This window comes from Mastomys coucha, unplaced genomic scaffold (assembly GCF_008632895.1).
Source record: "Mastomys coucha isolate ucsf_1 unplaced genomic scaffold, UCSF_Mcou_1 pScaffold7, whole genome shotgun sequence".
NCBI classification, from domain to species: Eukaryota; Metazoa; Chordata; class Mammalia; order Rodentia; family Muridae; genus Mastomys; species Mastomys coucha.
The window spans coordinates 72328942-72352078 of record NW_022196913.1 but is presented as its reverse complement, the minus strand read 5'-3'; the positions used below and the strand labels follow the sequence as shown (position 1 = coordinate 72352078).

The 23137-nt window shown below is 36.5% G+C and overlaps 1 protein-coding gene across 2 annotated transcripts in view; it reads right to left on the bottom strand.

Moving 5' to 3' along the window:
- Positions 1–23137, bottom strand: part of Cpq (carboxypeptidase Q) — a 466114-nt gene that overhangs the window by 432027 nt on the left and 10950 nt on the right. The gene's annotated exons all lie outside the window — the stretch shown is intronic.

The window sequence follows — 23137 nt, the reverse complement described above, 5'->3', positions numbered from 1 at the left end:
GCAACTAAGAGAATAGAAATGTACATCAAGCTTTTGAACACTCACTCAAAACTGAAACAATGTCTTTTTCCTCTCTGTCTTTAAGAAAAAAAAAAGATTTTTTTTTCATATAATATATCCTGATTATAGTTTCCCCTTCTTATTCCTCCTATTCCTTCCCTCCCTTCTGGTTCCACTCCCTTTCTGTTTCTTACTAGAAAAGAGCAGGCTTCTTCAAGATAACAACCGGATGGTACAAATACATACATACATACATATATGCATACATACATACATACATACATACATACATAATGCATACATACATATAACACAGACACACACACACATATATACATATGAGATAGAGAAAGAGAGAGAGAGACAGAGAGACAGAATGAGACAGAGAGAGACAGAGAGACAGAGAGACAGAGACAAAGCAAAAACTTTCATATTGCAACCCAGCAGAAGAAGAAGGATCCTAAGAACAGGTGAAAGAGTGAGAAACAGTTTTCATAGTCAGGACTCCTATAAAAATACTAAACTAATAGCTAAAGTTATACTTAGAGGGTCTGGTGTAGACCCATATAGGCTCTGTGGTTGTTGTTTCAATCTCTGTGAGCTCATATGCTTCCTGCTTAGTTGGTTCACAGGGCCTTGTACTCCTGGTATCTTCCATCCCTTTAGATTCTCACCATCTTTTGGACTCTTCTGTGGGATTTCAATTTCTTTCTTCAAAGACTTGAATTTTTATCACATAAACCATCCTCTTGCTTGGTTAAAGTTACCTCAAGATATTTTATTTATTTGAGGTGATATTTATGAAAGATGATATTTCTCTGTTTTATTCTTAGACAATTTGTCCTTTGTATATAGTATAGCTATTGATTTTTGTGAGTTAATTTTGTATCCAGCTACTTTGCTAAAAGTGTATATCAACTGTAGGAGTTTTCCAATAGAATTTTTATGATAATATATATGAAATTATACCATCTGCAAATAAAGATACTTTGACTTCTTCCTTTCCAAGTTGTATCCCTTTGATCTCCTTAAGTTGACTTACTGCTTTAGCTAAAATTTCAAGTACTATACTGAATAGATATGGAAAGAATGGGAACTTTGTTTTGTTCCTCATTTTATTTGAATTGCTTTGAGTTTCTCTCCATTTGATTTGATTTTAACTATAGGCTTGCTGTAAATGGCCTTTATTATGTTTAAGTGTGCCCTCTGCATCTCTCATCTCTCCAGGATTTTTAGCACAAAGGGTGTTGAATTTTGTCAAAGGACTTTCTGCATCTAATGACTTTATCATGTTTCTTTTTAAGTCTTTAATATGGTAGATTACATATGACTGATTTTCCTATATTGCATCTCTGGACTTAAGACTACTTGATCATGGTATATGATTTTTTGATGTGTTCTTAGGTTTGGTTTGCAGTATTTTATTGAGTATTTCTGCATCTGTGTTTATAAGGGAAGATGGTCTATAACTCTCTTTTTTCGGTGAGTCTGTATGTTATTTGGGTACCAGGTTAACTGGCCTCATAAAATGAATTGGGCAATGGTCCTTCTGTTTCTATTTTATGGAATAATTTGAAGAATATTAGCATTAACTCTTGTTTGAAAGTCTGGAAAAATTCTTCACTTAGACCATCTGGCTTTGAGATTGTAGTCGGTTTGCCTAATGCTATTTGTATTTAAAAGCTAACCTGGGGCCCCCAAGGCTGTTTTCCCCAAAGATGTAAGACAACGAGCACCCTTGCACCAATCATCATGATTGTTAAATAAAGATGCCAATTGACAATAGTTGGGGAAAGGAAACATAGGTGGGATTGTGTTTTGGTGGCTTTAGAAGAGAAAGCAGACAGGAGCAGAGAGAAGACCTGCTGTGGGAGAAAGAGAAGAGCATATAGGAGAGGGAAAAGAAGAGCCACCATGGATAGGGGCCAAGAGAATATGACCCAGAGGGCTGCCTAGTTGGAGTTGAGAGCAGCCTAGATGGAACATAGCAAATAGTGAGCAATAGCTTGGGATTGTCAATAGGAAGGTAGATTCTAACAACATGGATGTAGGCAGTTCTTCAGCTATTGTGCTGCATAAGGCATATTTAAAAATATAAAAGCTCTGTGTGTCTTTCATCTGGGAACATAAGTGGCCTAAGACAGAAACCCAATGCCAGGATTTTTAAAAGATAATTAATAATACAAATTTGTTTCTTTTGTTTGGGGGGGTGTTTTGTTTTGTTGTTGTTTGTTTGTCTTTGGTTTGGATTATTTTTTTGTTTTGGATGTGAGAATATTTCAATATTCCCCTGTGCCTATGCCATTCTTATCTCCTTCTACAAAGCTCAAGTCCAAGTGGATCACAGACCTCCACATAAAACCAGATACACTGAAACTAATAGACAAGAAAAGAGGGAAGAGCCTTGAGCACATGAGCACAGGGGAAAAGTTCATGAGCAGAACACCAATGGCTTATGCTCTAAGATCAAGAATTAACAAATGGAACCTCATAAAATTGCAAAGCTTCTGTAAGGACAAGGGCACTGTCAATAGGACAAAATGGCAACCAACAGATTGGGAAAAGATCTTAACCAACACTACATCCAGTAGAGAGCTAATATCCAATATATATAAAGAACTCAAGAAGTTAGACTCCAAAGAAGCAAATAACCCTATTAAAAATGGGTTACACAGATAATCAAGAGTTCTCAACTGAGAAATGCTGAATGGCTGAGAAGCACATAAAGAAATGTTCAACATCCTCAGTCATTAGCAAAATGCAAACCTGAGATTCCACCTCACACCAGTCAGAATGGCTAAGATCAAAAACTCAGGTGAAAGCAGATGCTGGAGAGGTTGTGGAGAAAGAGAAACACTACTCCATTGCTGGTGGGATTTCAAGCTGGCACAACCACTCTGGAAATCCATTTGGCAGTTCCTCAGAAAATTGGACATGGTACACCTGAGGACCCAGCAATACCATTCCTGGGCATATACCCAGAAGATGCTCCAACATGTAATAAGGACACATGCTCCACTATGTTTATAGCATCCTTATTTATAATAGCCAGAAACTGGAAAAAGCCTAGATGTCCTTCAACAAAGGAATGAATACAGGAAATGTGATACATCTACACAATGGAGTACTACTCAGCTATTAAAAAAAATGAATTTATGAAATTCTTAGGGAAATGGATGGAACTAGAAAATATCATCATAAGTGAGGTAATCCAATCACAAAAGAACACACATGGTGTGTACTCACTGATAAGTGGATATCAGCCATATGAAACTCAAGAAGAAGGAAGACCAAAGTGTGAATACTTTGGTCATTCTTAGAAGGGGAAATGAAATACCTATGAGAGGAGATACAGAGAAAAAGTATGGAGCAGAGACAGAAGGAAAGACCATTCAGAGACTGCCCCACCTTGGGATCCATCCCATTTACAGTCACCAAACCCAGATACTATTGTGGATGCCAACAAGTGCTTGCTGACAGAAGCCCGATGTAGCTGTTTCCTGAGAGGTTCTGCCAGTGCCTAACAAATACAGAGGTGGATGCTCTCAGCCAACCATTGGACTCAGCACAGGGTCCCCAAAGGAGAAACTTGAGGAAGCACCCAAAGGAGGAAATTGAGAAAGCACCCAAGGAGCTGAAGGTGTTTGTAGCCCCATAGGAGGAGCAACGATATAAATGAACCAGTATTCCTAGAGCTCCCAGGGACTAAAAAGCCACCCAAAGAGTACACATAGAGGGACACATTGCTCCAACCACATCTCAAGCAGAGGATGGTCTTGTTGGTCATAAGTGAGAGGAGAGGACCTTGGTCCTGTGAAGGCTCCATGCCCCAGTGTAGGGGAATGCCAGGACCAGGTAAAGGGAGTGGGTGGGTTGATGATCAGGGGGAGGGGGGCCAGGTTAGGGGGTTTTCAGAGGGGAAACCAGGAAAGGGAATAACATTTGAAATGTAAATAAAGAAATTATGTATATATATATGTGTGTGTGTGTGTGTGTGTGTGTGTGTATACATATATATATATAGAAAAAGAGAGAGAAAATATATATATAAAGAAAATATCCAATAAAAGAAAAAAATAAGAGAAACTAGAAAAGCAAAAAAATTTGTTTATTTGATCTTGATTTAACTTTGATAAGTGTTATCTATTAAGACATGTATTGCCTTTTCTGCTGGAGCAGATTCTTGGCTGTTCTGCTCCAGTGAAGACACCACATCCTGATCCACCCTAGAGAACCTGCTGCACTCAGAGCAGCTGAAGACCTGCTGCACTCAGAGCAGTTAAAACAACAGCTTGACTGCTCTACTGAACACCCAACAGTCTGAAGGCTTCCCAAGAGATCTACTGCAGCTGGAGCAACAGATCTGCAGCTTCTCTGACGCTGTGAAGAACCCCCAGTTGGAAGGCCTCACAAGTGGTCTGCTACAGCCAAGGCTGCAGAGCTACCAGGAGACCTGAAGCAACCCAGGAACAAAGTAGGCAGACTCCAGTCACCCAGACCAACAAACAACAGGAATATCCAGGTTGCAAAAGGCAAGTACAAGACCATAAGCAACAGAAGCCAATATAAGTGGGCATCATCAGAATCCAGTTCTCCCACCACAGCAAGCCCTGAATACACCAACATACTGAAAACCCAACAGTCTGAAGGCTTCTGTAAAATCAGGAAGCTGACCTAAAATGCTATCTCGTGAAGATAATAGAGACCTTTAAGGAGGATATCAATAACTCACTGAAAGAAATACAGAAAAACACAGGTAAGCAGGTGAAGGAATTGAATAAAGTGATTCAAGACCTAATAGTGGAAGTAGAAACAATATAGAAAACATAAATGGAGGAAAACCTAGAATTGGAAAACCTAGGAAAGAGGTCAGGAATTACAGATATAAGTATCACCAGTAGAATACAAGAGATAGAAGACAGAATCTGTGTAGAAGATACCACAGAGGAGATCAACACAATTGTCAAAGAAAATTCAAAACATAAACATTTCCTAGCCCAAAGCATCCAAGAAATTTAGGACACAATGAAAAGACCAAATCAAAGAATAATTGGAATAGAGGAGAACAAAGATTCCCAGCTCAAAAGATCTGAAAATGTCTTCAACAAAATCATAGAAGAAAACTTCCCCAACCTAAAGAAAGAGATGAACATAAAGGTACAAGAAGCCTATAGAACACCAAATAAATGGGACCAGAAAAGAAAACCCTCTCATGACATAATAATCAAAATACTAAATGCACAAAACAAAGAAAGAATATTAAAAGCTGCAAGGGAAAAGGGCCAAGTAACATACAATGGTAGACCTATCAGAATTACACCAGACTTCTCAACAGAAAATATGAAAGCCAGAAGAGCCTAGTCAGAGGTCATGCAGACTCTAAAAGAACACAAATGTCATCCCAGGCTACTATACCCAGTAAAACTCTCTATCAACATAGATGGAGAAACCAAAACATTCCAGGACAAAACCAAATTCAAACAATATCTATCTACTAATCCAGCCCCACAGAGGATCCTAGAAGGAAAACTCCAACACAAGGGAAGTACCTGTACCAAAGAAAGGACAAGATAATAAGCATCTCACAACAAAGCCAAAAGCAGAGAAACACAAGGACATAAAGCCATCTACAAAAACAAACATATCAGGAATCAACAGTCATCTCTCTTTAATATCTCTCAATATTAATGGACTCAAATCACCTATAAAAAGACATAAGCTGACAGACTGGATATACAAACAAGATCCAGCACTTTGCTGCATATAAGAAACACACTTCAATAACAAAGTCAGACATTATCTCAAAATAAAAGAATGGAAAAAGGTCTTCTAAGCAAATGGACCCAGGAAACAAGCAGGAGTTGCCATTGTAATATTCAATAAAATAGACTTTCAACCAAATGTTATCAAGCATGATAAAAAAGGACACTTCATATTTATCAGGGGGAAAATCCACCAAGAGAAAGTATCAGTTCTGAAGATCTATGCCCTAAATGCAAGAGCACCCACATTTATAAAGAAATTTTACTAAAGCTCAGAACACACATTAAACCCCACACAATAGTGGGAGACTTCAACACCCTACTCTCACCAATGGGCAGGTCATTGAAACATAAACTGAACAGAGACACAAAGAAACTAAGAGAAGTTATGAACCAAATGGATTTAACAGGTATCTACAGAAAATTTCACCCTAAAACAAAAGAATACACCTTCTTCTTATACCTCATGGTACCTTCTCCAAAATCGATGATATAATTGGTCACAAAACAACCCCCAACCAATACAAGAAGACTGAAATAATACCATGAATCCTATCAGATCACCATGGACTAAGGCTGGTCTTCTAGAATAGCGAAAAACTACAGAAAGCCCATATACACATGGAAAGTGAACAATTCTTTACTCAATGATAATGTGGTTATGGAAGAAAGAAAGAAAGAAAGAAAGAAAGAAAGAAAGAAAGAAATTAATTGAAGACTTCCCAGAATTTAATGAAAATGTTAACACATCATACCCAAACTTATGTGACATAATGAAAACAGTGCTAAGAAGAAAATTCATAGCACTAAGAGCCCTGGTAAAGGAACTGGAGAGATCTTACACTAACAACTTAACAGCACACCTGAGAGCTCTAGAACAAAAAGAGGCAAACTCACCCAAAAGGAGTAGAAGGCAGGAAATAGACTCAGTAGTGAAATCAACAAAATAGAATCAAAGAAAACAATACAGAGATTGAACAAAACCAGAAGATGGTTCTGTGAAAGAATCAACAATATAGATAAACCCCTAGGCAAAATAACAAAGGGGCTGAGAGGCAGTATCCAAATTAACAAAATCAGAAATGAAAAGGGAGACATAACAACAGAAATGGAGGAAATTCCAAAAGTCACCAGATCCCACTATAAAAGCCTATACTCAACAAAACTGGAAAATCTAGATGAAAGAAATGTTTTCCTAGAGAGATACCACATACCAAAGTTAAATCAAGAGCAGGTAAACTATCTAAATAGGCCCATATCTCACAAAGAAATAGAAGTCATTAAAAACCTCCCAACCAAAAATCCCAGGGCCAGATGAACTGAGTGCAGAATTCTCCCACACCTTCAAAGAAGCCCTGAAACCAATTTTCCTCAAACTATTCCATAAAATAGAAAGAAGAAACACTACCTAACTCTTTCTATGAAGCCACAATTACTCTCATACCTAAAGCTCACAAGGACCCAACCAAAATAAAAGATCTTCAGACCAATCTCGCTTATGAATATCAATGCAAAAATACTCAATAAAACTCTTGCAAACCAAATCCAAAAACACAACACATCAAAACCATCATTCATCACGATCAAGTAGGCTTCATCCCAGGTATACAAAGTTGGTATAATATAAGAAAATCCATTAATATAATCTCCTATATAAACAAACTCAAAGAAAAAAAAATCGCATGATCATCTCCTTAGATTCAGAAAAGGCATTTGACAAAATACAACATCCATTCATGTTAAAAGTATTGGAGAGATCAGGAATTCAAAGCTCATACTTAAACATAAGAAAAGCAATTTATTTCAAACCAACAGCTAATATCAAATTAAATGGAGACATACTTGAAGCAATCCCATTGAAATCAGGGACAAGACAAAGATGCCCCCTCTCCCCATATCTACTCAATATAGTACTCAAAGTGCTAGCTACAACAATAAGAAAACAAAAGGAGATCAAGAGAATACCAATCAGTAAAGAAGAAATAAAGGTATCACTATTAGCAGATGATATGATAGTATACATAAGTGACCCAGAAAATTCTACCAGAGAAATTCTCCAGCTGATAAAAAACTTCAGCAAAGTGGGCCGATAAAAAATTAGCTCAAATAAATCAGAAGCCTTTCTTTATATAAAGGATAAACAGGCTGAAAAAGAAATTAGAGAAACAACTCCCTTTACAATAGCCACAAATAATATAAAATATCTTGGGGTAACTCTAACTAAACAAGTGAAAGACCTGTATGACAATAACTTCAAGTCTCTTGGGAAATAAATCAAAGAAGATCTCAGAAAATGGAGAGATCTCCCATGCTCATTGATTAGCAGAATTAACATAGTAAAAATGGCCATCCTACCAAAGGCAATCTATAGATTCAATGCAATCCCTATCAAAATCCCCACACAATTCATCAAAGACATGAAAAGAGCAATTCTCAAATTCACTTGGTAAGGCAAAAAACCCAGAATAACGAAAACAATTCTTAACAATAAAAGAACAGCTCGAGGAATCACCATCCCTGACTTCAAGCTTTACTACAGAGCAATAATGATAAAAGCTGCATGGTCTTGGTACAGAGACAGACACGTTGATCAATGGAATCGAATTGAAGACCGAGAAATAAAACCACGCACTTATAGTCATTTGATCTTTAACAAAGAAGCCAAAACATACAATGGAAAAAAAAGAATGCATCTTCAATAAATGGTGCTGGTCTAAGTGGCTGTCTTTATGTAGAAAAATGAAAATAGACCCATATTTGTCACCTTGCACAAAGCTCAAGTCCAAGTGGATCAAGAACCTCAACATAAAACCAGATACACTGAATCTAATAGAAGAGAAAGTGGGAAAGAGCCTTGAATTCATTGGCACAGGGGCAAATTTCCTAAACAGAACTCCAATGGCTCATGCTCTAAGATCAAAAATTGATAAATGGGACCTCGTGAAACTGAAAAGATTCTGTAAGGCAAAGGACATAGTCAATAAAACAAATCTCAATTTATAGATTGGGAAAAAATCTTCACTAAACCCACATCCAATAGAGGGCTAATATCCAAAATATATAAAGGTAATCACCAAAAAACTAAATAACCCAATCAAATACTGAGGAATCTCGAATGGCTGAGAAGAACCTAAAGAAATGTTCAAAGTCCTTAGTGATCAGAGAAATGCAAATCTAAATGACCCTGAGGATTCCACCTTACACCAATCAGAATGGCTAAGATCAAAACGACAGGTAACAATACATGTTGGAGAAGATGTGGAGATAGAGGAACACTCCTCCATTGCTGCTGGAATTGCAAACTGGTACAACCCTTCTGGAAATCAGTCTGAAGTTTCCTCAGAAATTTGGAAGTAGATCTACCTGAAGAACCAGCAATACTATTTTTGGGAATATACCCAAAGGAGGACCCATCATGCCACAGAGGCACATGTTCCACTATGTCCATAGTGGCCTTATTTGTGATAGGCAGAAGCTGGAAAAAAAAAAACCAGATGTCCCACAAGAGAAGAATGGATACAGAAAATGTGGTTCCTTTACACAATGGAATATTACTCGGCTATTAAGAACAGGGATATCCTGAGTTTTGCAGGCAAATGGATGGAACTAGAAAATATCATCTTGAGTGAGGTAAGTTAGACCCAAAAGGACATGCATGGTATGTACTCACTAATAAGTGGATATTAGGGAAAAAACAGTCCAGTAATAGACCCAAAGTAGGAAGTCCCAAGGCCTGACACTATTACTGAGGCTATGGAGCGCTCACAAAAAGGGACCTAGCATGACTGCACTCCAGAAGACACAACAAGCAGCTGAAAGAGTCAGATGCAGATATTTCCACCCAACCAATGGACAGAAGCAGCTGACCCCTGTTGTTGAATTAGGGAAGGCTGGAAGAAGCTGAGGAGAAGGTGACCCTGTAGGAGGACCAGCAGTCTCAATTAATCTGGACCCCCGAGATCTCTCAAACACTGGACCACTAAACAGACAGCATACACCATCTAATATGAGGCCTCCAACACACATACAGTAGAGGACTTCCTAGTCTGTATTCATTTAGAGATGATGCACCTAACCTTCAAGAGACTGGAGGCCCCAGGGAGTTTAGAGGTCAGGTGGGGTAGAGATGGAGATGGGGAGGGGGAGGAAGTATGGGATGTGGTACACTTGGAAGGGGGAGGGGAATAAAATATGAAGTGTAAAAAATTAATTAATTAATTAATTAAAATTATTCATTTCTTTTAGATTTTCCAACTTTGTGGAGTACAGGTTTTAAAAGTACTTATCGTTAACTAGATTTTATCAGTTTCTTATGTCTACCTTTTACTTCTGACTTTCTCAATTTTGGACATCTTTCTATTTCTTAGGGTTTGACTATCTTGTTGATTTTCTTGTATCTTAGAATCATCTCTGTTTCATTGATCATATTATTTTCTTTTCTTCCATTTTATTGACCTCCTTCCTCAGTTTGATTATTCCTTGCCATCCGCTCTTCTTGACTGTGCTTACTTCCTTCTGTGCTAGAATTCTCAGGCATGCTGTTAAGTGGCTACTCTGAGTTCTCTCCGTTTTTTCTTTTTTTAATGTAAGCATTTTGTGCCATGGGGCTTTCCTTGTGGCATGGCTTTCATTTTGTTCCATAGACCTGAGTATGCTATGTATTCAGTTTCATTGAAAGTCTTTAATTCTTTATTTTGATCTTGACTCATTTTTTTAATTTGGTATAGAGTTGTTCAGTTTTCATGAGTTTGCAAGCTTTCTGTTGTTTCTCATGTTATTGGTATCTAGCTTTAATTTGTGGTGGTTTGATAGGATGCAAGGAGTCATTTCAATTTTCTTCCATATACTGAGATTTGCTTTGTGGTCAATTTTGGAGAAAGTTCCATGATAGTGCTAAGATAAACATATGTTATTTTGTGTTTAGGTGAAATTCTCTGTAAATATCTGTTAGGGCCATTTGGTTTAAAATGTCTACTAACTCTAGTATTTCTCTATTTACTTTTTTGTCTGGTTGACCTGTCTATAGAAAAAACCTCATGTGTACTGTATGCTTCTTGTACCTTTATAGGCAAATCCTTCTTTAGGTTAGAAAATTTTTTTTCTATGACTTTGTTGAAAATATTTTCTCAGCCTTTGAACTGGAATTCTTTCCTTTCCTCTATTCCTATTATTTGTAGGTTTGGCCTTTTCCCGGTGCCTCAGATTTCCTGGATGCTTTGTGTCAGGAATTTTTTAAGATTTAGTATTTTCTTTGACCAATGTATCCATTCCTTCTATTGTATTGTCTTAGTTAGAGTTTTACTGCTGTGAACAGACACCATAGCTAAGGCTACTCTTTTAAAGAACAATATTTAATTGGAGTTGGCTTACAGGTTCTGAGGTTGTGTTTATCATCAAAGCAGGAATGTGCTGGAGGAGCTGAGAGTTCTACATCTTCATCCAAAAGAAGACAGGAGAAGACTGGCTTCCAGACAGCTAGGATAAGGGTCTTAAAGACCATGCTCACAGTGACACACCCACTCCAACAAGGCTACACCTCCAAATAGTGCCACTTCCATCATATCCATCACATCACTTCCATCACAAGCATATTTAAACCATCACATGCACCTTCAATGTCTAAAATTCTCTCTTTCATCGCTTTTATTCTGTTGGTGAAGCTTGCCTCTGTAGTTGCTATTTATATTCCTGCAGTATTCATTTCCAGAATTCCCTTAGTTTTTGTTTTCTTTATTGCTTCTATTTCCATTTTCAGTTTTTGAAGGTTTTTTTTTTTTTCATTTTCATCAACAGTTTGTATTTTCTTGGCTTTCTTTGCAGGATTTATTTTTGTTCTCTTTAACAACCTCTATTATCTTGATATAGTTGGTTTTAAGGCCTTTTTCTCATGTTTCAGCTATGTTGGAATAGTCATGACCTGCTATAGCTGGACTCTAGTGGAGATGTTTTTTGTTGACTGTTGCTATGTTCTTATCTAGGCATTTGTGTTTGAGATGGTTATAAGTCTAGGTATTGATTCATGGATTTGTCTTTATTGGATGGGTGTTTTGTTCTTTGGATTCTGTGCCCACTCTGGATTTTTGATGAATGTGATGGCTGTGTGTTGCCTGCTCCACTGGTATGTTCACTCAGAATGCCTGCTGTTTTTGGAGACTCAGATACAATGATGAGTTGGGGAGGTAGTTTAGGAGAGGATTGTCTGTGGGAGGAGATGTGGACAGGGAAGGGAAGCAGCAGCTAGGTTTCTACTGCAGTACTAAGGACGAAACTGAGGGATTAGATCTGGAGGAACTGAGAAAGAGGAGAGGTCTGTAAGCACCCTACCTGGTCCTCTTTAAATCTTTTGTTAATTATGTTTGGTGGACTATTGGATATAGGTGGGGGCTACTGTCATAGTTGTAGTAGTTGTAGTAGTTATAGTAGTTAAGGACAATTTGACAAACTTTTACTGACTTATGTAGAGCATCTGACGACAACTATTTGTAGCTACCTTCAAAATAGTTGCATTTGATACCCTCTTATTCTTATCTTGGCACATTTACCAATTCTAAGATAAATAAGAAAAGTTACAGTTAATATGTTGCAATACAAATTCTATCTAATTACCTCATATTTACCCTGTGTTTCAAGTTTTGTTTGAATTTAGTGAAGCACAAACATGAAAACTCTGGTTAAAAATTAGATTCAAAGATAGTGAAAGGTCTAAAATTATAGTAAAAATCCCAAGTCTATAAAGGCCCATCCTTTTAAAATGTACTTCAGCCTAATTTAGGACAGTCCTATGAGTCACTTACAACCAAGGTAATAAATATTCCTTTGCATTGGAAGCCTTTCCAGCTCAGGACTGTCCTAAGATCTGAGAAACATTCCAACCTTTGCCAATTTCATTCTCACAAATGGAACTTCCTTTTCCTCAATCATGTAGCACCCACATTTTAATGTTTAATTCCCCTAGTCAATTCTAACTACAGAGACCTTCATATTCTCCAAGCCACATGACTTAATTGTGTAACTGTGTTGTATTTTTAAATTTTTCTGTACCTTCCATAGTTTCCACAGAAGATTCATTCAACTGAATTTTCATTCTGTTTTCTATCATGTTACTGATATTTCTAAGTAAAAAGAAATGGTCACATTGCACAGAATATAGCTTTTCATATGTATAACCCTCAATGAGTTTGCTTGCTATACCAGCATTATTTTATCTAAGGACGTTAGAGGCTGACTTCTACCCAAGCTAAGTATCATGCCAAGAATAATCCAAGCCAATACATTTAACAACGGCGACCAAAATGTTTCCACTTACTTTTTGTTTTAACTTATAGTTTGACTGAACATAGATCATGAATTATAAATTAAAGTATAAATACCTATAGGAAATGGTAGGACAGTCAATACTCTGAAGCTCCTACAACACTGATTTATAAGAGGAAATACTCTGTAAATATGCGCTAAGTGTCTGAGTGAGGTGACATCATAAGTAGAGACTCCTTCAGTGGAATGTAAAATTACAATGTAATTGTAAAAATACAATGTCCATATCCTAAGACTCAGTACCTATCAGTATAGCCTTATTTGAAAAGACTTTTAAAAAATAAGTAGAGCACAGAGCTTAAGAATAGGACATCTTGTGTTGCATGCTGCTCTCTAAATTCAGTGACAAGAGTGCTCACAAGAGATATTGGTAAAGAAAATACATAGGAGAGAGGGGAAATAGACATTGCCTTAGTTACTTTCCTGTTGTTATGAGAAATCGCTATGACCGAAGAACTTATTAAAGAAAGCACTTGATTAGGGAGTTGTTTACACCTTTGGAGGGTGAGTCAATGAACATCACCTCAGGAAGCACGGTAGCTGAAAACATATCTTACCTGGAAAAGGCAGAGAAAATGAGACTGGGCCTGGCATGAATTTTTGAAACCTTTAAACCCCACGCCCCCCAGTGACACATCTCCTCTATGCTTCCCAATCCTTCCTAAAAACAGTTCCACCGGCTAGGGACCAAGCATGAAATATTTGAGCCTATGAAGGCCATTCTCATGCAAACAACTCCAGCCATAAAAGACTAAGGTAGACATTGGGATTGGTAACAAAACCACAAACTAAGGAATGTCTGGAGCCACCAAAAGCTAAATGAGGCAAAGAAGCATTCTCCTATAGAAAGATGCCAGCCTTGTTGGCATTATGATTTAAGACTTCTGCCTTCCATATTTGTAAAGGAATACATATTTGTTCTTTTAAGCCACCATTTTAAGTTCAAGGCAGACTGAGGAAACCAGTAGCAGTTCTGTAGATGTATTCTTCTGTTCAGAAAATATTTTCTGAGATGTCATTATAAAATAGATACTGTGGTAGACACGTCATACATAGAACAATGTCTCCTTCATAGATATTGCCTTGTAGAATCCTATATTCCAGAAGCAATTTGTGTTTGCCATCTTGATTTGGAGTGTAAGTTGCTGGTAGGACATTTCACACCACACTTTGCAACAGACTACAGTTATGAGTCATATGAACATATCATAGAAACAGGAACTCATAAGATGGCTCTGGAGCCATAGGGAAAATAAGTCAAGACCAGACTTTTCTAATTCCCTCAGCTCAGGAAGACTGAACAAAAACTATAGCATTGTTGCACCAGACAGATATCATTTCACCCTGCACTGGGTATATAATATACCTTGTCACAACTCAAGAGTTAAAAAAGGAGGGTAAAACAGCACCTTCAGATCCAGATAGGAGATAAGAGCTTTCTTCAACGTAAATGTTACACCCTGATAGGAAAGACTAACAATTACTTGTTAGGACCAATGGCAATAGGTGCATGAACTGGCAAAAAGAGACTGTCTGACTTTAAGTTCATGCATAAGAAAGCAAGTAACAGAGGCTGAATAACAAGTCAGATATGCAAGCCATATTTTCAGAAGCTAAGACAATACAGTATAGATGAAAGTAAGTATTAACACTGTATGCCTATAAAAACCCACAAGGCAAATATATGTTTTCTCCCTAGACGTTAAATAGTGTGTGTGTATGTGTGTGTGTGTGTATGTATGCCTGGAATAGCCTATTACTCACAGTACTGTGATAAATGAGATAATATGAAATATGTTATTAAAAAAACACAGAAATGATCATGATATTCAATAACAAGATATGTGAGGCTGCCTCCAAAATGGCATAACATACTATTTTACAAACTTTCTTTAATAAGTGGAGGTGTGCTATACTTTAATGATAAAATTATATTGTAATAAATACATATAAAAGTAATGTAACCACTACTATATTATCCTTGTCAGGTATTATATGCTATGTATCTTTGCATATGGTATACTTTTGTATGACTAGCAGCACAGTAAGCTGTTCAGACCAGCATCACACGGACATGTAATTAATACATTTCTCTATGATATAATGATTGTGACAAGGTCAATTGACAAAGGGATTTTCAGCTCCATTATAATAATATGAAACTCCTGTCATATCTGTAGAAAATAATTTGCCCAAACATTATTATTAAGTACATGACAATAATTATACAGAATTAAAATAACTAATACCAAAACAAGTAATAATTACAGTAATAATATATAATAAATGGGTTAGGAGCCTTAACATGCAGGTTTCTATATTAACAAAAATGAGAGGCAGAGCTACTATTAATGTTGCTGAGAGAGGAAGAATCAACCCTAGGGATAGGCTTCTTGATAGGTTATCCTATACCTCATGGTCAGAGCCAAAGACATGGTCATGTGAGCAGCATTTATATGACACATTAGGTTATACATACATAAATACATACATACATATGTAACTAATGTAATTAAGAAAAGATTAATTTGAAATGTCATTGAGGGTCAGAGGAAAAGTTGGAGGAGGGAAGATATGGATATAAATAATATAAATATAGTATACATGTATGAAATTCTCAAAAATTTACTTTAAAAAAGTTAGATCAAGGACAGGGGCAAGAAAACTTGTGGTGGTATGTTTATACCAATTCCCTAACCTTACTTACAGAAGCAGGCATAGCAAGAGGACCAGCACAACTCCAACATTCCAGTTCCTTTATTGACAGAGCTATGAGAGACTATTAATGGCATTATGAGATTTCTAACTTATAGAGTGAATCTATGTCACTTGAAATTGACTGGTTTTGGTGTGAACATGTGACTCAATTCTGGCCAATGAGCCACAAGAGATATATTTGTTTCTCTGTTCTTAAGAAGAAACAGAAAAAGAAATATGATGAGGGAGGAGGGGGTCAGGTCAGGTTTCCCTGAGCTTGATACAGCTACATGGTAAGTTTTGCCTGTAAGTTTAACCAGAAAGAAATACCCATGAAGAAAAGAAAGCCATGTGCTGAGGATGGCAAGCAGGAAAATGAAAATGTAAAAGCCTTTATACAATTATTTTATCTTCCTAATTTCTCCAACAAATGAGCACTGCATGTCTATTCTTCTTAAGATAGTCCCTTCATGGGACAAGCAGATGAAACTTGCCATTTAAGAATATACATTTTTCAGTGTGATTATGATCTATAAAAGTGTCCAAAACAAACAATGACAAAAATCCACTGGTTCTTTTATAAAGACCTTTAAATTATTTTTCTTCTTAAGCAAATCCATTCCCAAATATCAAAAGGGTTTTCTCTTCCTTTACATCCAAGGATAAACTGTTTTTCAAAGTCACTTAATATTTTACCGAAAACAAAACAAAGTTCTCAAAGTTTTATGAGAGAATAGGAAGGGGCACAGAAAATTCAAGAAAGAAAAGATGATTTGCTTACTTTAAATTATTTTCAAAAGCTTCTAGGAGATGTATATTGGCTAAGACCTCACCTTCAGCTCACCACAGGAGGACTTAAGCCTTTGTTGGATGTTTTCAAGGGGGATGGGAATTAGCTGGTGAGGGATTAATAGCTTTGCAGAAAGTAGAGGAAGCTGCTGTAATCAATTGTTGGCTGTCTGTTAGTTATTGTTACTCAATGTGCCACAGCGATTCTTTGGCAAAAGGAAGCATTAATGTGGATTCATCTTTCTTCATCTCCAAGTAAAGTTTTAACATCCTATTATGAAGCTGTTGTGGTGTTAATAAAGAATTGTAGTATAGAATCATGAAAGCATTTTGGAAAGAATGTCTTAAGAACCTGATAAGACATCTATTCCTTATTTCAAACTGCAATTGAATTGGTTATTGAAGAATATTGATATTTAGCCTATTGAATGGCAAATGTTTTAGGCAAGATGGATAATCATTAACAAAAAGACAAGTTGTTAAAATTTGCTGCTATGCATGCTTTTGTATTTCTTGTAAATTTATACATGCATCCCATAAAGAGTGCATCTACTATATTTATAAACAGCCCTTCGATGGGAGAGAAGTATATGTGATTGGATTACACGTTTATTCTCGTGAGTTTCCCTCTACTTCACCACAAATAACTGAACTACATACTGTGTTCAATGTTTTTAAAATGTTGAAAAATCAAGCTTTAATTTGTATACTGATAGTCAATATATATGTAGCTCAGGACTTACAATTGCTTGAGATTGTTCCTTTTTTAGATAATTTCTAATTCTCAAATTTTGCAACTATTTATGCATATACAACTCAAGTTAAGAGAAAGTACTGTTCCTTTAAAGGACTGTCTTTGGGCATTTAAGAGCTCATACTGGATTTCCTGGACAGACCTCTTAAGGCAAATACACAGGAACAATTGGCCATACAATCTCATCCTTTACATCACCAAATAGTAATGGGTTAAGATAATAATTTGATATTTTTAGAGAATGTGCATGTCAAATTATAAAGACTTGTTTTAAGTGTTCTCCATTTCTACCTGTACCACATAATGGTGTTAATTCTTGAGAACTTATACTTAATCAATTATTGCAAATGGAGAACATATTTCTGACTTTAGAAAAGTAAAATATGCACATGTGACTATTGATACATTTCAGGTTTTCTAGCTGCAACTTCCTTAACAGGAGAAGAAACTAAAAATATAATTAGTCATCGCCTGCATTATTTTTCTGTGCTTGGTGTTCCAAATCAGATTAAAACAGAAAGTGGAACTGGCTATTATAGTCAAGCATTTGAGATGTTTTGTCAACAATTTAATGTTACTCATATTACTGGGATTCCTTATAATTCTCAAGTATTGTGAAACTTTAAAACAATATCTTAAACAAAAAAGGGGGGAATTACATCCCCATACACATTATTTAAATCATGCTTTTTATTTTAAAAATTTTTATATTTGGATGCCAAGGAACTCTCTGCTGAGTGTCTATGGCACTCTACAACTAGGCATACTTATGCTTAGGTAAAATGGAAGGATCCACTTATTGACATATGGCATGACCCTGATCAGGTATTTAATATGGGGAAGAGGACATGTTTGTGTTGTTTCCGCAGAATGCTGCAGGAGTATGCTAGCTGCTAGAGTGATTGGTATGACATGCTGATGCTGGGACAAAGGATGATGCTGACCTGTGAGCTTGCTGAGTGCCCTGACAATGGTGGACTCAGACCTGAGCCAGACATGGTTACCAGCCACCATATTTCCCAGACAGGATCATGGAGCATAAGTAAATCTTGTGCTTCCCATCCAGTTTATCTTTAAAAAAGGTGGGGAAACTGTGCCCTTCCTCCAGCCTTGAGTTGGCTAACCAAGTCTCCAATGGCTGGAGCCAGGGGCCTGGCCTCTTAGATCTTCCTGCCAGAGCCTTGAGGAGCTGACTGCCTCCTGAACTCAGTATGCAACTCAGTCCAGCTGAAACAAGCAACAGAACCCAGCTGGAACAAAGAGATGGGTCCTTGGGCTTTCCTATATATTCAGAGCTGAACATTAAAATTTGAGCCATGATCAGAGAAACTTTGTCTTGGCTTGTTATTTTTCTCATCCACCCATCCTAATTGCATCCCCAGCTCTCCTTCCAGGTATACCCGATTCACCCGGGCCACTGGACGGCTATACACATTAATGCATACATTTCTTTCATTTGTTCACAATCTAGAATGCAATCTCCATGAAGGCATGAATGAAAAGTTCTCTTTATCTCTGTATCCTCAATAGCAAGCACAGCATGGGGCATGTAGTAGGTGGCAGAGCCATTGTACAGTACCTGACATACAGCCCTCAGGTATACCTTCCCTTTCTGTGACTTTGGTGTAATGGCAAAACCTTGTCATGGCACAAAGCATCTGCTAGCTACTGCTTCATATTCTGTGATAAAGGCACTTTCACAAAGGAAAAAAGCTCATGAAGTTTTATTTTTGTCTTTATAGTTTCATTTTTGTACATAGTAAGCTGGTGCTGGACATTCCCAAGACAATTACCTGGCCTATTACACAGAAAATCCTACTCTGTTCCTCCCAAATCTGTAAGAATCCTTTAAAGCATGAGCACTGATAGAATATGTATTTCTGTAAGCCCCCAGGAAACTATATTAGTGCATTCAACATAAACACTTCTTAGTTGCCCCAAGTTTTCAATTTTTCCTCAAATTCAAACACATGAAAATAGACTTTCAAAAAGATCCTACAGGCAGACTAAAGGAAAACTAGGAAGAAGAAAAACTGTACTCCAGAAGCACAAAGCAAGAGAATGTTAGCAAGAGTGTTCCCTTTTCCATGTCTTGGAAACCTCCGCAGATGCTTCATGATTCTTCACTCATCCCAAACACTAGGATGGCTTGGAGGAATAGTCTTTGAAATGCAATGCATTACAACAAACTTCGAACTGATAAGTTCCTTGTTGCCAATTTTTTTCTTTTGTGTAATCCATGTGGCTTTGACAATACAATGGTTGGTATTGTAGTAAAGCTACAGATTCCAAGAGAGGATATTCTTTTTGGCAAGTTGAGAACTAAAGAGGATTACAAATGCCACTTTGCACTGCAATTCCATATAATTTACAGCAGAGCATTAGAAATAGTGAAGAAGTCCCAGTCATGACTACATATGCTCCCCATGCACATGCACATGTAAATGCACATTTTTGTATGCACTCCAATTTTTATACATTATTGTTAATAGCTTTAGCCACTGAAGTACTAGGAGGATTTCAGAATAAATGTTTATGAGCTACTGTATTAGTAGCTAACAAGATTTTAAAGCAAGCTACAGAGAAGACAACTACCTAAGCACACTGTACAGCTTGCTTTTTTCTTGTTAGATTTCACAGATTTTATTGTTATTGTATGACAAGGATTGAACAAAGGATTTCACACAAGCTAGGCAATTTATTTGACACTGAGCTATGTGCTCAACTTTATTCTGGTTTTATCTTAAGATCGCTGTAGACTGACACACACATAAGAATACAGAAAGACTTCATGAATCCTCCCCAAAGTTTTCCCCAGGGTAAAATTTTGCAAAACTATAATATAATATCCAAAGCAGGATGCTGCCATTAAGACAGGTAGAACATTCAAGTATCACTAGGAGCCCCCATGGTGTTCTTTTACAGTCATGTTTACCCATCCCCTTAATCCACCACAGTCTCTTAAACAACTACATTCTGTTTCCTATTTTTAAAGTTTTCTTATCTTAGAAGTGCAACACAAACAACATCATACACATAATCTTAGGAGATTATCTTTTTTAAATCATCATAATTCTCTAGAACTTCATTGAAGTTATTGTCTACATAAACAATCTGTTTTTCTTATTTCAGATGTATACACCATAGGTTTTATTAACCATTTTCCATTGTAATTTATCGGTCTTGTTTCCAGAATTTTGCTATTACAAATATCACTCCAGTGAACATGATATATAGGTTTCTTTATGAACTTAAATCTTGATCATATACTTTCTAAGTTTTGAGTTGCTACCTCAGCCTTTGTGAGATAAGTAATTGGAAAACACTTTCTCTTAGTCTGTATCTTAACCTAATTCTCTATTTTTTTTATTATTTCAGTTTACTAGTTTGTCTTGTATCATTTATCTCTGAAGTCTAAAAAACTCTCTGCCTAGGGATAGGTCCTGTATGTTAGTCATGGTTAGGGTTAGGGTTAGGGTTAGGGTTGTTAGGGTTAGGGTTAGGGTTAGGGTTAGGGTTAGGGTTAGGGTTAGGGTTAGGGTTAGGGTTAGGGTACATTTAAATTTTCCATAGAAAATGTAAGACATATCAAAGGTCAGATTTTTGCTGTGTAATGTGTCGACACTAGCTTTTGAAAAGGCTGTCTTCAGTTTATGGCATTGATTATGAAAAGTCAATTGGGGGTATTTTCGAGGTTTCTAGAGTCAATGACTTACTGCTTAATTCCTAAAACTGCTGTACACTTTCACTCATATTTGTCAGTCTTGCTAGATCATTGTCAATTTTATTTACCATTTAAATAATCTACTGATTTTTCTCTATTGGTTTTCTTCTTTCAGTTCCATGCATTTCTTTCTTTGTTATTTCTCTCCTTTTGATATTGAGGTGGGTAAGGTCACATATATAGCAATTCTTTACTGTTTCCTAATGTATACAAAACATGGCATAAATCTCCCTTCCCACACACATCTTATCATGCCATATTTTAATTTTTATTCAGTACTACAAATTTTACTTCTTTGAAGACTTTCTCCTTGGTTTGTGAATTAAATTTCAGAGGTGTTGGTTCTCGGGTGTTAGCTTCCGCATCTGTCATTACACAATTCCTCTCTAATTTGTCTGTATGCTTTGCTACCTTCTTTGGAGTTACTTGAACGCTTTTTAGAATTTTATTTTGTTTTATTTATAATGCTTTGTAGTATGTCTCATGGCATACCCTTTGTGGTCAATACTCATATGTATGTATGTATGTATGTATGTATGTATGTATGCATGTATGAATGTATGTATGTATGTGCATCTCATTATAGTCTATTAGTGTATAATTTTATCTCTTTGGATGAAAGAAACCTTAACCTTTCAGGTTTACAACTTGTTGTTCTAAACTATTTCCTTTATAAACATTTTGAAGACATTAGAGTTATAATATTCACCTCATTCATAATTAAGAAAAGTCAAGAGGGCCAAAACACCATTGAATTAGTCTCCCTTCTTAATATCCTAAGTTTTCTTTTTTATCATTTAATTTCTGTCCAAAATACTTAATTCAGGCATTCTTTTAGGATAGGTATGTTTGACAGTATTTTCCTTTATATGAGAATTGTTTAATTCTATCCTCATTCCTAAAGATTCTGATTTGACAGATATTTTTTTTGTTCACATCTAAAAAAAAAAAAAGTGTGCAACCATGGTTTGTGGCTTCCAGAATTTCTGATGAGAAATTCACTCACAGCCTGATAATATTTGCATTTTGGGAAAGTGCTATTATTGTCTGGATGGTGACAAGATTTTTTCCTTAATTTTTTTTTTTTAATAAATGAATTGGGATGTGTACTAGCAAAGTATAACTTTGAGTTTCTCTTAGGAAATTGTCACTCAATCTTCCTTACTACAGTTGTGTCCCTTACTACACATCCCAGTTGGAATGGGTGTCATGAAGGAAAAAATAGAAGAAAATTACTCACTGTTGGATGAATAGAAGCTGGTGCAACCACCATAGAAATCAATGCAGAAATACCTCAAAAAGTAGTTCCTAAAAGTGGAATTACATATAATCTATATCTATCACTCGAGCATTCACCTGAAGGTATATAAGTCAGAATATTGCAAATATACCTGTACATCCATGTTTATTGTAGTACTACTTGAAGGGCTTTCTAACAGCCAGAGTATGACAAACATGGCACCAACAAGTATTGTTCTTTATTCTGCTCTCTGTCTTGCTAAACCATTAGAGTACATTCCTAAAGTTATCCCCCAAGATCTGTTCTCTTATTTGGCCAGACTCATTCCTGAGACTAAACACTAAGATCCAACTATCAATATTCATTATTTGGCTAACATGTCCAATCAGGTCTTACCAACTCACCCTAGCACATACTCCCATTTTTTTCTTTAAAAATCCACTGTCAAAAACACCTGCTGCTGCTTGCTGTCTGTCTTTGCCCAAACCAGAGGCAACCCTCCACTTCCCCATTTGCCTCTGCAGAATAATGCATCTGGTGCTGAGAACTTGGTGTCTGGGTGTGTCTTATGCTGACTCCCTGGGGCTGCCAAACCTCCTCACTATTCATAATAGCTATGATACGGAAACAGCTGAAATGTCCATCATCAGATGACTGCATAAAGAAAACATGGTATGTATAATATAGTCAATGGAGTTTTATTTAGCCACAAAAGAGAATGGCAATTTGTCATTTGCAAGTTATCTTTGGGCAAAATATTATGCTTCTTTTTAAAACAATTTTATCTTCTCATTTGTAATATCTATTTTTATTTTGTGCGTTTGAGTGCTATGCATGTGTGTGTGTGTGTGTGTGTG